The 16507-nt window shown below is 40.9% G+C and overlaps 6 non-coding genes across 6 annotated transcripts; all 6 read left to right on the forward strand.

Moving 5' to 3' along the window:
* The first annotated feature begins 1884 nt into the window (after positions 1–1884).
* Positions 1885–1966, forward strand: trnas-gcu (transfer RNA serine (anticodon GCU)). Its single transcript has one exon. It is a non-coding gene; the product is annotated as a tRNA-Ser (tRNA).
* Positions 1967–2735: 769 nt separating this feature from the next.
* On the forward strand, positions 2736–2817 carry trnas-gcu (transfer RNA serine (anticodon GCU)). The gene has a single exon. It is a non-coding gene; the product is annotated as a tRNA-Ser (tRNA).
* A 798-nt stretch (positions 2818–3615) lies between these two features.
* On the forward strand, positions 3616–3697 carry trnas-gcu (transfer RNA serine (anticodon GCU)). The gene has a single exon. It is a non-coding gene; the product is annotated as a tRNA-Ser (tRNA).
* Positions 3698–4508: 811 nt separating this feature from the next.
* Positions 4509–4590, forward strand: trnas-gcu (transfer RNA serine (anticodon GCU)). The gene has a single exon. It is a non-coding gene; the product is annotated as a tRNA-Ser (tRNA).
* A 760-nt stretch (positions 4591–5350) lies between these two features.
* Positions 5351–5432, forward strand: trnas-gcu (transfer RNA serine (anticodon GCU)). Its single transcript has one exon. It is a non-coding gene; the product is annotated as a tRNA-Ser (tRNA).
* Positions 5433–6243: 811 nt separating this feature from the next.
* On the forward strand, positions 6244–6325 carry trnas-gcu (transfer RNA serine (anticodon GCU)). Its single transcript has one exon. It is a non-coding gene; the product is annotated as a tRNA-Ser (tRNA).
* Positions 6326–16507: the final 10182 nt, after the last annotated feature.

Below are 16507 nucleotides of genomic sequence, written 5' to 3' on the forward strand. Positions count from 1 at the left end.
TGGCCCAGAGCAGCCTGTTTCTACTAATGTGCATTTCATCATCAAATCACGTCGTTACGTCTACCATGAGTCTCTCAATGAACAATGAACAGTTAATTTAAGATTCTTGGAAGTTAGGAAGGACAGTTCAGTTATGATAGGAACGTGGACTTAGGAACTTTTCATCTGTAATTGCTTTTTTCCTATATCAGGTAACACTAATCACCATGGTTACTAAACAGTTAAGATGGGAACTGCAAATTAGGAAATGTCTTTGATAACAACAAGTGCAGAGTGTAAGGTTCTTGTGGGGTCGTCTCCAAGCGCATCTGATGTTTTGGTTCACGTAGGTACGGCAACACAAAGTGTTAAAGGTTTGGCTGAGGTGGAATTTAAATCGGATGATGTTATGATCCATTCTTAAGCAGTCACATCACTGGTCTCATCGCTCTGTAACAGCTGTGCCAGTCACTGTGACAACAACAGCTCATTAAATGAAGGAGGGTTCTCCAGTTAATCATTTTGCTGTCTGGATGGTGCAGAGCAGCACGACCTGAACACGCAGCTACTCAAATCTGCAGCACCACATTTGAACAAACCTACTGCAGTAAGTAAGCTCTTTTTGATTTCCTTAAGTGTGTCCTGAAGCAGACCATCCAGCTGGAAGGAATTCACAATGTGATTTATTATACTGGAGTAACACTGACCTATATTCTACACTGACTGCTGTTAGAGAAAACTGGCATGAAGCCACATTCCAAGAAGAGTCTGGATGTTGAAACACAGGACCAGCAACATGTTGAGACTGTGCAGGCAGTCTGAATGCACCATAGCCAAAACTCATTAAATTCAATTTAGCTTTATTCATATACTACCAAATAATAACATAAGGGTCTTTACAGACTCAGATCAAGACGTTAAAGTGATCCTGTACCTTCGTGAAAATTTTGGGAGCTGACCTGGAAATGCTCCTTGATTTACTACCAAGACCACTTTGTACCTTTGCAACAAACTAATGCAATATCAGGCTCATCACGCTCAAACAGAATGCTCAGGGGTTTATGGTACTCCAGAACAACTGTTCTATTCATTCGCTTTCCAGGTGTGAGGTTGAAAATTAGCTCCTGTATGTTTCCTGTACTGACGTGCTTTGAAAAGAACATACATTCTCCAGTACACCTATGATCATTTCACACGAGCCCAATGGACAACTCAAGTACCAGTGAAAAAATGAAATGTCATCCTTGTTGAAATCCAGTTTGACTTAAAGATCAATGGCATTCAAGACTCATCAGACACAAACACTCCTGATGCACTTCAGACACAGAGGTTTATGATACTCTGGGACAAAATTGTGTTTGAAGTTTATCATTGCGCCAATCGTTTTGTTATTTCTAATGACAATTACAAGTCAAACAGTATAAATGTGTTGTTCACAAATTACACCAGAAGTTTGACAGCTTATTTAATCCTTTGTTTTCAAAGGTTAACGGAGGGTCATTTTTCTCAAGGCTTGGCTATCATCGCATCAAGTACACTGACTTCCTACAGGGGAATTAGCTCAAATGGTAGAGCGCTCGCTTAGCATGTGAGAGGTAGTGGGATCAATGCCCACATTCTCCACTGCAGTTCCTGTTTAGCTCCTGTTCTTGAAGACGGGACAATGTAGTCATGACAAAATAAGTGCATGTTCGAACTTAAATGCAAGTGAGTCAATGAAATGTCAACTGGTGCTAATAAAACAACTATCCTATTCATTCACTTTACCAGACTTTCCAGGTGTGAGGGTGAACTTTAGCTCCTATATGTTCCTGTACTGACATGCTTATTTTAGGAACTGACCTGTAAACACTCCCGGGCTTACTAACCAGACCACGATTTTCCTTAGAAAAAACAATTAAAGAGGACGAGGTGGCCGAGTGGTTAAGGCGATGGACTGCTAATCCATTGTGCTCTGCACGCATGGGTTCGAATCCCATCCTCGTCGGTATACAGTTTAGTATGTGAGATGTAGTGGGATCAATGCCCACATTCTCCAAAACACCTCTGTCCTTTCCACACCTGCACAAAGGACTACTACTCAAGTACCAGTGAGATGATGAAATGCCATCCTTGTTGAAATCCAGTTTGATTTAAAGATCAATGGGATTGCAAGTTCATCAGACACAGAGGTTTATGATACTCTGGGACAAAACTGTGTTTGAACTTTATCATTGCAGCTATCGTTTTGTTATTTCTAATGACAATTTTGTAATTGTCATTAGAAACAGTATAAATGTGTTGTTCACAAATTACGCCAGAAGTTTGACAGCTTATTTAATCCTATATTTTCAAAGGTTAACGGAGGGTCATTTTTCTCAATGCTAGGCTATCATCGTATCAAGTACACTGACTTCCTACAGGGGAATTAGCTCAAATGGTAGAGCGCTCGCTTAGCATGTGAGAGGTAGTGGGATCGATGCCCACATTCTCCACTGCAGTTCCTGTTTAGCTCCTGTTCTTGAAGACGGGACAATGTAGTCATGACAAAATAAGTGCATGTTCGAACTTAAATGCAAGTGAGTCAATGAAATGTCAACTGGTGCTAATAAAACAACTATCCTATTCATTCACTTTACCAGACTTTCCAGGTGTGAGGGTGAACTTTAGCTCCTATATGTTCCTGTACTGACATGCTTATTTTAGGAACTGACCTGTAAACACTCCCGGGCTTACTAACCAGACCACGATTTTCCTTAGAAAAAACGATTAAAGAGGACGAGGTGGCCGAGTGGTTAAGGCGATGGACTGCTAATCCATTGTGCTCTGCACGCATGGGTTCGAATCCCATCCTCGTCGGTATACAGTTTAGTATGTGAGAGGTAGTGGGATCAATGCCCACATTCTCCAAAACACCTCTGTCCTTTCCACACCTGCACAAAGGACTACTACTCAAGTACCAGTGAGATGATGAAATGCCATCCTTGTTGAAATCCAGTTTGATTTAAAGATCAATGGGATTGCAGGTTCATCAGACACAGAGGTTTATGATACTCTGGGACAAAACTGTGTTTGAAGTTTATCATTGCCGCTATCGTTTTGTTATTTCTAATGACAATGAAATGTCAACTGGTGCTAATAAAACAACTATGACAATTACAAGTCAAACAGTATAAATGTGTTGTTCACAAATTACACCAGAAGTTTGACAGCTTATTTAATCCTTTGTTTTCAAAGGTTAACGGAGGGTCATTTTTCTCAATGCTAAGCTATCATCGTATCAAGTACACTGACTTCCTACAGGGGAATTAGCTCAAATGGTAGAGCGCTCGCTTAGCATGTGAGAGGTAGTGGGATCGATGCCCACATTCTCCACTGCAGTTCCTGTTTAGCTCCTGTTCTTGAAGACGGGACAATGTAGTCATGACAAAATAAGTGCATGTTCGAACTTAAATGCAAGTGAGTCAATGAAATGTCAACTGGTGCTAATAAAACAACTATCCTATTCATTCACTTTACCAGACTTTCCAGGTGTGAGGGTGAACTTTAGCTCCTATATGTTCCTGTACTGACATGCTTATTTTAGGAACTGACCTGTAAACACTCCCGGGCTTACTAACCAGACCACGATTTTCCTTAGAAAAAACGATTAAAGAGGACGAGGTGGCCGAGTGGTTAAGGCGATGGACTGCTAATCCATTGTGCTCTGCACGCATGGGTTCGAATCCCATCCTCGTCGGTATACAGTTTAGTATGTGAGAGGTAGTGGGATCAATGCCCACATTCTCCAAAACACCTCTGTCCTTTCCACACCTGCACAAAGGACTACTACTCAAGTACCAGTGAGATGATGAAATGCCATCCTTGTTGAAATCCAGTTTGATTTAAAGATCAATGGGATTGCAGGTTCATCAGACACAGAGGTTTATGATACTCTGGGACAAAACTGTGTTTGAAGTTTATCATTGCCGCTATCGTTTTGTTATTTCTAATGACAATGAAATGTCAACTGGTGCTAATAAAACAACTATGACAATTACAAGTCAAACAGTATAAATGTGTTGTTCACAAATTACACCAGAAGTTTGACAGCTTATTTAATCCTTTGTTTTCAAAGGTTAACGGAGGGTCATTTTTCTCAATGCTAAGCTATCATCGTATCAAGTACACTGACTTCCTACAGGGGAATTAGCTCAAATGGTAGAGCGCTCGCTTAGCATGTGAGAGGTAGTGGGATCGATGCCCACATTCTCCACTGCAGTTCCTGTTTAGCTCCTGTTCTTGAAGACGAGACAATTTATGAAAAGCACTTAATCATGACAAAATAAGTCCTTTTTCCAACTTAAATGCAAGTGAGTCAATGAAATGTCATCTGGTGCTAATAAAACAACTATCCTATTCATTCACTTTACCAGACTTTCCAGGTGTGAGGTTGAAATTTAGCTCCTGTATGTTCCTGTACTGACGTGCTTATCTTCATATCTGACCTGTAAACACTCCCGGGCTTACTAACCAGACCACCTTTTTCCTTAGAAAAAACGATTAAAGAGGACGAGGTGGCCGAGTGGTTAAGGCGATGGACTGCTAATCCATTGTGCTCTGCACGCATGGGTTCGAATCCCATCCTCGTCGGTATACAGTTTAGTATGTGAGATGTAGTGGGATCAATGCCCACATTCTCCAAAACACCTCTGTCCTTTCCACACCTGCACAAAGGACTACTACTCAAGTACCAGTGAGATGATGAAATGCCATCCTTGTTGAAATCCAGTTTGATTTAAAGATCAATGGGATTGCAAGTTCATCAGACACAGAGGTTTATGATACTCTGGGACAAAACTGTGTTTGAACTTTATCATTGCAGCTATCGTTTTGTTATTTCTAATGACAATTACAAGTCAAACAGTATAAATGTGTTGTTCACAAATTACGCCAGAAGTTTGACAGCTTATTTAATCCTATATTTTCAAAGGTTAACGGAGGGTCATTTTTCTCAATGCTAAGCTATCATCGTATCAAGTACACTGACTTCCTACAGGGGAATTAGCTCAAATGGTAGAGCGCTCGCTTAGCATGTGAGAGGTAGTGGGATCGATGCCCACATTCTCCACTGCAGTTCCTGTTTAGCTCCTGTTCTTGAAGACGGGACAATGTAGTCATGACAAAATAAGTGCATGTTCGAACTTACATGCAAGTGAGTCAATGAAATGTCATCTGGTGCTAATAAAACAACTATCCTATTCATTCACTTTACCAGACTTTCCAGGTGTGAGGGTGAACTTTAGCTCCTATATGTTCCTGTACTGACATGCTTATTTTAGGAACTGACCTGTAAACACTCCCGGGCTTACTAACCAGACCACGATTTTCCTTAGAAAAAACAATTACAGCGGACGAGGTGGCCGAGTGGTTAAGGCGATGGACTGCTAATCCATTGTGCTCTGCACGCATGGGTTCGAATCCCATCCTCGTCGGTATACAGTTTAGTATGTGAGATGTAGTGGGGTCAATGCCCACATTCTCCAAAACACCTCTGTCCTTTCCACACCTGCACAAAGGACTGCTACTCAAGTACCAGTGAGATGATGAAATGCCATCCTTGTTGAAATCCAGTTTGATTTAAAGATCAATGGGATTGCAAGTTCATCAGACACAGAGGTTTATGATACTCTGGAACAAAACTGTGTTTGACGTTTATCATTGCCGCTATCGTTTTGTTATTTCTAATGACAATGAAATGTCAACTGGTGCTAATAAAACAACTATGACAATTACAAGTCAAACAGTATAAATGTGTTGTTCACAAATTACACCAGAAGTTTGACAGCTTATTTAATCCTTTGTTTTCAAAGGTTAACGGAGGGTCATTTTTCTCAATGCTAAGCTATCATCGTATCAAGTACACTGACTTCCTACAGGGGAATTAGCTCAAATGGTAGAGCGCTCGCTTAGCATGTGAGAGGTAGTGGGATCGATGCCCACATTCTCCACTGCAGTTCCTGTTTAGCTCCTGTTCTTGAAGACGAGACAATTTATGAAAAGCACTTAATCATGACAAAATAAGTCCTTTTTCCAACTTAAATGCAAGTGAGCCAATGAAATGTCATCTGGTGCTAATAAAACAACTATCCTATTCATTCACTTTACCAGACTTTCCAGGTGTGAGGTTGAAATTTAGCTCCTGTATGTTCCTGTACTGACGTGCTTATCTTCATATCTGACCTGTAAACACTCCCGGGCTTACTAACCAGACCACCTTTTTCCTTAGAAAAAACGATTAAAGAGGACGAGGTGGCCGAGTGGTTAAGGCGATGGACTGCTAATCCATTGTGCTCTGCACGCATGGGTTCGAATCCCATCCTCGTCGGTATACAGTTTAGTATGTGAGATGTAGTGGGGTCAATGCCCACATTCTCCAAAACACCTCTGTCCTTTCCACACCTGCACAAAGGACTGCTACTCAAGTACCAGTGAGATGATGAAATGCCATCCTTGTTGAAATCCAGTTTGATTTAAAGATCAATGGGATTGCAAGTTCATCAGACACAGAGGTTTATGATACTCTGGAACAAAACTGTGTTTGACGTTTATCATTGCAGCTATCGTTTTGTTATTTCTAATGACAATTACAAGTCAAACTGTATAAATGTGCTGTTCATAAATTACGCCAGAAGTTTGACAGCTTATTTAATCCTTTGTTTTCAAAGGTTAACGGACGGTAATTTTTCTCAAGGCTTGGCTATCATCGTATCAAATACACTGACTTCCTACAGGGGAATTAGCTCAAATGGTAGAGCGCTCGCTTTGCATGTGAGAGGTAGTGGGATCAATGCCCACATTCTCCAGTAGACTTTAGTTTGTCTTGTTGAAGACGGGGCAATGTTTGAACATCACTGAGTCATGACAAAAGAACTGTGCTCTTCAACTCAGGTAGAAGTCAGTCAATGACATGCCATCTGCGAAGGCCAATTCTACAAATACATTGATGGTTTTGAAGCCTTATCAGGCTCAAAAACACTGCTTGTGGGTTTATGGTACTTCGGGAAAAATTTATACAACTGTGGAACTCTGAATTCAGTCTTCTGCAGTATGCACTAACCTTGTATATTCTCACACCAGGCTGTTGGCCCGCAATGCCACAGTTGTGTCCACATTGTTCGCTAATTTATGCTCCAGTGGTTATAAATGTAACACATTAGTGAAATTACTGATTTCTGGTCTGTTAGACCATGATAACAGACTTTCACACTGGCTGCCTGTTGCTCTTGGCTTGGTTTTATCTGACCCATTTTAAAAAACAGCTGGGTTTGCATTAAGGATAATTTGATACATGTTATTTATAATAATTATTCATAGTTTGAGATTAGTAGCTGATGTGTTGCTGATTACATCTGTTTCTTTATCCTGAGGTGTAACAAAATACACAAGTTTTACATACTTTGAAAATGTGAAATGAGGAATGTGAACACTTAGATAAAAAACACCTTCCAAATTTCAATCAATGAATGCTAATAAGAACCAGGGTAAATTACCCTGGTAACTGATGCTGAAGTTATTTGATTGGTCAGTCGTTTGGTTAGACGGTCAGCATCAGTTAGACACCGTTTATGACTTTTTTCACCTAGCAACAACTCTTGCCACTTTTTGGACAAACCTCAGCTACTTTCTGCAGCCAGTATTGTGCAATATCAGGCTTTCCCTCCACAGGCACACCTCTCTATGCTGACGCCAGCCTAATCAAGTAAATAATATTGTGACGCACCGCTCTAGACTTCCACACTGACAGGAACTGATCTCAGCTTCTTGGGGCCTTTAAACAAGAGTATGACAAGAGTCATAAGAGTGTGTGAATGTGCGTTTGACTATGTTTAAATGTTTCAGACATGACATAAAATAATCTGACATGAATCACGCTGTTCGTTGTGACTCATTACAACAATTATTTCATGTCTCACAAAGCAGAATGAGTGATCCTGGTTTATGGACTGTTGGCAGAATAATAGACCCGGATTTACAATCCAGAAATCATTTATAAAATTTAGAATCAAAAACATGTTGTGTTTTAAAAAGAACTTACATCTGTGCTAAAATGTTTAATCACATACTTTCTGCTTTCCCCCCTGTCCTTCATCCATCCTCCTCCTCCCTCCTGTCTTCATTTGTCTTCCCTCCCGTCTTATTCCAAGCAACATCTTAATTTTGTCAACTGTCACAAGCCGAGCTGTAATTTAACATTGTGGCTTCAGGGCAGATGCGGGTTCTATAAATGCTGACGGTTCTGGGTCTAAATCTGGTCTTGAATGAGTCCAGCTGAGTGACTTGGCGGTGTCCCAGAAAACCACATGTGAGGGGTTTCACTTCTTATCCTGCTCGATCTCCCTGAGTTACTGAAGGAGATCGACTGATCAGAGCCTGGTTCTACATGAGTAACTCACACTCATTGACCCACAGTCTGTGAGCAGATACACTGCGGTCGGGTGGGATTCAGCTTGAATGCTGAACAGGGAGGCGACGGCGGTGTGCTCTGATTCCATACTGCACTGACACTCTGAATTATAGAGTGGTCTGTACAGAGTGGTCTGTGCCATGGTTGTTGCTATTTGGTGGAAACTGAGTCTTAGATGTTGAAAATAGACTCAGAACCACATCTGTTTCTGCTGCAGCGTGACTTCAAGGCCACTGGAGAGAAAACTCAATACTTTGAATAAACGCCCAGTGTCACAGTTAAATTAACAGTGGCTGTGTAATCAGCAAGATCAGCAGTGTAGGTGGGTTCATGAGTGAAGAAGTGTGCGAGTGTAATGTATGGTGCAGCAACACAAACCAAATGGATGCCTCAGGAAGGAGAGAGAACCAGAACGAAGCTCCAACATGGATTTTAAATGGAGCCCAGGGGCCGGGTTCACAGTGATATGTCAGACTGGTCTGTTGCGTCGGTTTCACAAAAATCACTCATTTTTGACTCATTTTAACACAAAAACATTAGACACCTTACCCCCAAGCTAACTCAGGGCTAAGACTAATGTTACCATGGTAACAATCAATGATACCTGCGCTGACCAGTATCACCCAACAGCAAAAAATAGGAAAACATTGCTGTGTTGCGTTCATTCTCAGACAATGAAAATTAGTTTGAGTTTTGCGTTCAGAACTTTTTCTTTTACTCTTGGCAGATGAACCGTAATGACTCAGGGTTACATTCCCGCTAACCAACTGGCTCCGCCCCTCGTGACATCCTTCACAGGTTAAATGCCAAGCTGATTACACTACACCACAAACATGGCTCATAACTTGTGGTGTGCTGACATCTGTCCATGTGTTGAGCTGTAATCATCATGATTCTCTGTGATTGGCAGCGATGAGTTAGTGATGGGTTGGAGAATGTATTTGTTCATCACCGCACCCTCTGATCTACACTCACCATTCAATTTAATAGGAACACCTAGTTCACCTGTTTATTCGCGTAATTATCCAATCAGCCAATCACATGGCAGCATTGTATCAACTCCTGCGGACGCAGCCGAGGACCTTCAGTTAATGATGAAAAATGCGATCTCAGTGAAATTGAGCGTGAGACTGTCGTTGATGTCAGACAGTCAGATTTCTTTTTTTTACTTTCGTTAAATAAATTATGATGCATTAACATTTAGAGAAAAGTTGATTATTTAACATGTGTGTCCTGCAGGAGGTGGATTTACTTCTTTTCATTTCAGAAATAGAGCTGATCAAACTGTACACAAACACTTCCTCTCCAGACCAGATAAAACCGATGTGGGTCCTGATATGAGATAACATCCAGACCTCTGTGCTCTGACTTCTCATTAACTTTGTCAACATTAGATCATTTAATTACTTTTCTCTGCTGTACTTGTGGTTGCAGTTGTGACCTCAGTGACCGACAGAATAAAACGTGAACAGTGAGCCTTTTAGCGCAGTGATTCCAGGCATTTTAATACTGAATACAAGGACATCTGGCGGCTTCCTCCCTTCCCTTCACATTACCTTCAGGTTACCCTCCCAGGTTCCAGGTCCACACTGAGAAAAACTGGATATAGGATCAACTGGACCAGATCAGAAGTCAGACCAACACCAGCTGGTTGAACCTCACTATCACTGTCCCCTAAAAATGTTTCTTGTGCCGGGGTCTGGCTCATATTCCTCCACATGTGGGCAACAGCCAGAAGTGTGCGCCAGAATTGGTCCAGGTGTGGAAGAAGCATCTGACGACCATGCTGTATATGGGCCAGATTTGGGCCGTGGAATTGGGCGTGTACTGGGCCAGAAGAAAATAAGCACGTGGCCCTAGTATGGACCAGAATTATTTTTGCTATCTGGGACTAACAGTTCAATCTCCACCTGTAGTGACCCCAGTTTTATGAAACTGTTTCATGGTTCTGTTCAGACTCTCACAGCCCCTGGTTCAGGTTCTGGAAAGATCCTGGTCTGTATTAAAGGAGGTATTTGTTCGTTTTCACGTTGCTACATAGCTAACATTAGCATTAACAGCTATTTACTTATTAGCCTTGACAAGAGCTTCAGCCATAGTTGCATTGACAATACAAGGAGTTATAATACGTCCTCTGAGAAGCGCTTTTTCAGCCTGGACGCTACAGTGACTTGGTATCGGAAAATGACGAGACGGGCTGACCAGGCTGAAGCTAGCTGGTTAGTATGCTAACTTCAGTGGAAGAAAAGACGTGATAGACACAAGAGTAAACATTGGTGTTTGTTTCCACATCTGGAGACAGCTGTTGGTGAGTAAAGGAATGGTTTGATGCTGAACTCACAACATTTCTTCTATACTGGTCAGTAAAAAGCTGTTAATGCTAACATTAGCTATGTATCAAGGGGATAACATACACACAGCTTCTTTAACACAGAAAAAGCTCACAGTGACTTCAGATATTTAACCTAAGCCTCCATCTTTAACTCCTGAACCAAAGAGCTGCTGTTGTCTAAACCACAGACGGGACTCTGGATGTGAACCTGGTCTGAACAGTCCTGAACTTTGTACATCCTCCATCCACAACAACCTCCAGGAACCTGTGCCTTTAATAAATGTAGCTTCATTCATTAAAAACATGCGTTTCCTATGTTGCCTGGTGATGTATTTCCTGTATAGCTCTTCCTTACTTATAATGCTTCATCTTCTCCATAATAATGAAGTCACCAGACAGACCTTGATGACTTTTTCAAGTAAGGAGAATGAAGGTAATGGAGTCCTACAGCAGAGACAGAAGGCAGCTTTCCAAATATTAACGTCTAGGAGGGATTCGTCTGCAGAATAAACCTGATGAACCGTGAATCTGACCCAGAGTAACAGAACACACGTCTTCATGTCATGTCTCTGGCAAAATAAACATCAGCTGAGCCGTGTTATGAAGACAGGAAGTTCTCAGACAGCGCAGAGGGTCATCACCAACTGTCAGACACAGTTTATGAGGGTTTTTTTTTTTTTTAATCAAACACTATGTTGTAATGTGTGTTTTCCTGGAAGAGACGGAGACAGCAGCCAAAGCTCTGCAGTCTTCTTCCAGTAATGAGACTTAACCTGAGTCAACAGGGGAACTGGAGGGTTTTATTACTTAAGCAGTGGGAGGACTGTACAGGACAACTGCATCATGGCAACATTGTTCTTAATCTACATTTGATATTTACAGTAATCTACAAAAATGTGGAATGAAATTGTAAAAAAAAAAAAGAGAAAAGATAAACATAATATACCACAACAACAAAATATAAACAGTTAAGCAGCTGTTAAAAAAAAAACTTTGCTTATATTATATTATATTATATTATATTTACAATTACTGAGGATTAAACGTGTCTGCAATTCAGATTCTTTCTTGCGAGTCACATGCTGAAGATCTAAGTGATAGCTTCTAAGAGACAGGATAGAGGGATGCATTACTTCATAAGCATCTTCATAAGCTACGCCATGCTCAGCGATCTGATCTAGTCCAAGATAGACCTCTCCTCAGGGTCCACTTAAGTCACTTAAACACGTAGTTAGTAAATATTGCTACATATTGGAAAATGGCCCTCATACACTAAATTTCAAACTCCACCCAGGTATTTTTACAGGACTTCTTCCAGTCTACATGATCTCTTACTGAGGTCAGACCCGCCCACTCTCTGTCTCTGGTTCCTAGTGGAAATTTCCTTGTCACAACTGTAAACACTGTGTGTAACTCATTCACCCAGCCGGAGTCTGGTGCTGACATCAGGGTCAGGGGCGGAATCACACGTAACACTAAATATGTGGTTTACCTGTTAGAATGAACTTTAATTTACTTTATGTTAAAAACAAAGTTAAAATGTGAAGTGTCGGATTCATAATCATGTTTATAAATCATCAGTGTCTGGGTAGTTTAATAGTCTAATACTCTATAGTACCTGGACACTGACACTGTGAATCCTCTGTGCATTATGATTGCACTACATGTCATAATTTGCATTTTAAACCTAAGACTTCTATCTACTTTTGCACTTTACTGACACTATTTTTCACTGACAGATGAATGAATGAGGAGGTTTCCTTTGCTTGTTTGTTATGAAGTGAAGTGATAGTAATATGTAAGTAATATTCTTGTTTCTGAACTGTGTCAGGTGTCAGTGACCTCCATCATGTGGATGTGGCCCCCCCTGCTGGGACAGACCTGTCATGACAGCTGGAGATCTTTCACCGAGGAACACGTCCTCCAACCTGAACAGTCATACAGGTCGTTCATCCTCCCTAGAGCGGCAGGCAAACCAGACATTCGTCGTCATGGTTACAGTAATAAACACACAGAGATTATGGAATGGCCACATTTTGGTCAGGTTCAGGAACAGATCATGGTCATCAAGTACTTTACCTTAAGGTTGCGGTTAGAAGATCATTTTCCATTGTCTTTTGGATTATTAGAGAAAATAAACAGCAGTTTCTGATCCTGAGGTTTAGTTCAGCAGGATCATCTTCACTAATGAACATCACTTTATTATGTTCAAAGCATAAATACAATCAGCAGAAGTAAAAAGCTAATGTTAGCCTATAAACCAACTACACCACAGTCACATGACTTCAACGTCTCCAGCCTTTCCTACACGGTTAGTAACAGTTTGTATGAACACAGCAAGGCTGTAAAGGTGGACTGGTGAGTCGATCGGTTTTCATGTTCGACGTGATGATATTTAACGTCCCCACAAACCTCTGCAGTCTCATTCAGACACTTGTTAGCAGCTTCCCTTCTATTAACAGACTTCATCCGACTTTTCTAAAAACATTGTTTCTGCACTAAAACATTAGAAAACAGATGAATATGAAGGAAAATGTGGTTCTTCAGTTTCTTTACATATGTCTTCAAAACAATATGTAAATTTTTTGTTGTAGCAGTTATTTAAATAAAACACCAGAAACTGAAGGAGTGAAACTGAGTTTTGCAGCTCGACTTCACACTCCTGTTTAAAAACAATTCAGTTATTGGTCAGCAGTGTGTGTGTGTGTGTGTGTGTGTGTGTGTGTGTGTGTGTGTGTGTGTGTGTGTGTTCGTGTGTATGTTGCCACCACAGGGTGACGAGTTATTTGGTAACCTTTCTCTTCCTGGCGAAAAACCACAAATGGAAGATTACAGCATTCAGATTCAGGTCAGGTGTGTGTGTGTGTGTGTGTGTGTGTGTGTGTGTGTGTCTTTGTGGGCATTTGCTCACTCACTGCTTAGCTGTGTGTTGTAATGTTGGGAGTATTTTGTTTGTAACATTTTCTTTTTTACATCGTCACATTTGCTGTTGAAACCTACAAGACTCCAGTTTAGTCAAAGTTAATGTGGTATGTTGATATGTTGATATGTTGATATGTATGATAATGTAGACTGACCTGAAAATGTTTGAACCTGTTCTGCTCATTTCCAGCTCGATAGTTTTATTGTCAGAGCTGGGTCAGGTATCATTATCTCAGGCCTCCAAGTCAATTTTCCTCTGACTGGTCAAACCTCAAAAACCTCATCCTCTTATCGATGAGGAGGATCTGAAAGCAAATTAAAAAAATTAACCCTAACTAGTAGCTATGTTACAGAACTAAAATGGAATTGAAGGAAAAGGTAACCAAATCCATTTGTTCATGTTCCAGCCTGAATCAGATCCAATTCAAATCAAGTTTGTCAGGTAATCTCCCGTTTTGATGTTTCTCCTGTGAAACTCTGTAATCAGCATGATTTTTTCCACCATGCTGCATAAATGTTTGATATGTTTCCTGTCAGTTCAAAATAATAATCCTAAAACTTCTTCAGCCGGGAAGGAGAAAGGTGAAGATGTCCAGACAGAGAGCAGAAGATGCAGGCAGCACAAACTCATGAGACAGAACGGGCCCTGAGATCTGCTGCTGCTACCGTCATGAAAAGGTTTATATGTATATTTTTGACATTGGTGTAGAAGAATCGTACGGGGCTAGAACATTGAAATAAAATTTTAACATTGAAAATAAAATTTGGCATTGAAAACAAAACCTGAACTGAAAAAGGAAACAATGGCATTGAAACACTTGTACTGGAAAAAGTTGTATTAGCACTGAAAAATAAAACACTTGCTTTAAAAAAAAACTACAATCTTATTATCTGATTATCTTGTTTGTATTACCATGTTTTTCAATCTTTTTTCAGTGACATTTTTAACACTGCATCTATTTATCAGTTTCCATTTCCTGTGACTGTTTTGGCGTAGGCGACGTTAGCTATACAAGACGATTAGCTAACCTGTGGTTAACACGTTTCACGTTGTCAGTAGAAGTTTGAAGCTAGTTTTATTGCTGCGGCACAAGGTATTCGCAATGTGTGAATACTGAACACTCAGCAGTATCAAACCACAGCAGAGCAGAATCTAGTCCAAGCAGTCACAACCCCAAAAGCAAACTGACTTATATTAGCTAACGTTAGCGCTTGTTCCAGCAGACAGTTGGCAACAGCATAACATCCATTAAAGGCTAACTTTAACCCAGTGTGGTCCGTAAAGAAAAAAGTGGCAGAGAGAAGCAGACTTACCAGCTTACCCCCCCACCCCCACCCCCACCCAGTCCACACTATCCCGAAATTTTCGAGCACCGAAAATGGAGATTTTTGGAAACTCTGCTTGACCCGTTTTAGTTTAAAAACTCTGGGTTTTTTTCAGTCCGAACAGGCGAAAACAGTTTTGGAAACAATGACAGCCGCTCCCTGACTGGGTCTCATCAGCCTCGACTACCAGTGGTGAATACAACATGATAATGAATTACAGTGTTACTGACCTTGTTGTTTTTGCTAGCTGCTGCTGTTCAGTTAAAGCCTGTATTTTAACACTGCATCCGTCTTTGCCGTTCCATGGTCGTAGTATTTTGTGCAACTAATCAACTGCTTCCCGGCCCGCTCGTGCCCGGTGTTCGTGATTGCTCATGTTTGTACTGTATGTGTTTTCAGGTGTGTAAGTCTGGACGGAGATTGTTTCCGTTTGAAAAACACCATTTTAAAATGAAAAGGTAGTAGTGTGGAGGTAGCCTAACCAAACTCACAGCCACTGCTCTAACCAGCTGTTTGCGGTCGTCATTATGCAAATGTGTCACACGGTAATGTAGATACGTTAGAGAAGAAAATGCTGCAATACAAACAAGGTGTTCAGGAGCAGAGTTCTCTGTGGGAGAGAATAACTCCCTTTACTGTGACTTTAATCTGTGTGACTTTTTAGCAGAATGTGTACATGCACAAAAAACCTAGAAGCAGAATATGAGCAACATCACTCTGAATATTCATGATTTTCCACTATCTCAAGCTGATTTCACTGTTTTATCTTTATTTGAAGTCACTTCCCTGTGGTTTAACACACACACACATATACGGAGGGCTGTTTTTCAGAAGTATCAACTTACAGCTGCTGCAGTCGCCTTCATGTCTGGGCTCTGATGTGCATCTTTATTTTCTGAGGTCAGTAACAAACAGGAAACCACAGCGGTGTGCACCATGTTGTACTTCTCCATCATGCACACCCATCTTTTGAATTGTGCGTAAGCAGATGGTGGCACACACAAGCTGTTCCTGTGCTTTCAACTGGTTCACTGCTGTTCCTCCTCCTCTCCATCACTCGCCGTCTGTCTGTCTTTACCTGCAGCTGAGTGAGGAGACAAACTGAGACATTTCCCCTGGAGAAAAGTCACTGAACTTTCACAATAAAATGAATAAAATTACTTCAAAACAACAAACAAACTACTTATCAAGTCCTATGTGATGTCTGTCAGGTGTCAAAAGCCACAAGCACCACCTCAACTTCCCCCTTCCCCACTTCACAAACACACAGCAGAGAACATCATCTCACTTGACTTTAGTTCTTTAGATGTAGCTGATTTGTTTCTACAAGGGATGACCTGAATGCATCGAAGCTTCAACTGTTGCCATGGTAATCAACGCCCTAATCAGTATTCTAATACTGTTTTTATTCTCATATATGCATCACCACAAAATCACAAATAGCCGTGAAGTAAGAAACATTGATCCAACATGATTCATGATGCATCAACAGTAATTATCATTTGTTGTTCTAATTAAATATG

Source organism: Seriola aureovittata, chromosome 23 (genome assembly GCF_021018895.1).
Source record: "Seriola aureovittata isolate HTS-2021-v1 ecotype China chromosome 23, ASM2101889v1, whole genome shotgun sequence".
NCBI lineage: Eukaryota > Metazoa > Chordata > Actinopteri > Carangiformes > Carangidae > Seriola > Seriola aureovittata.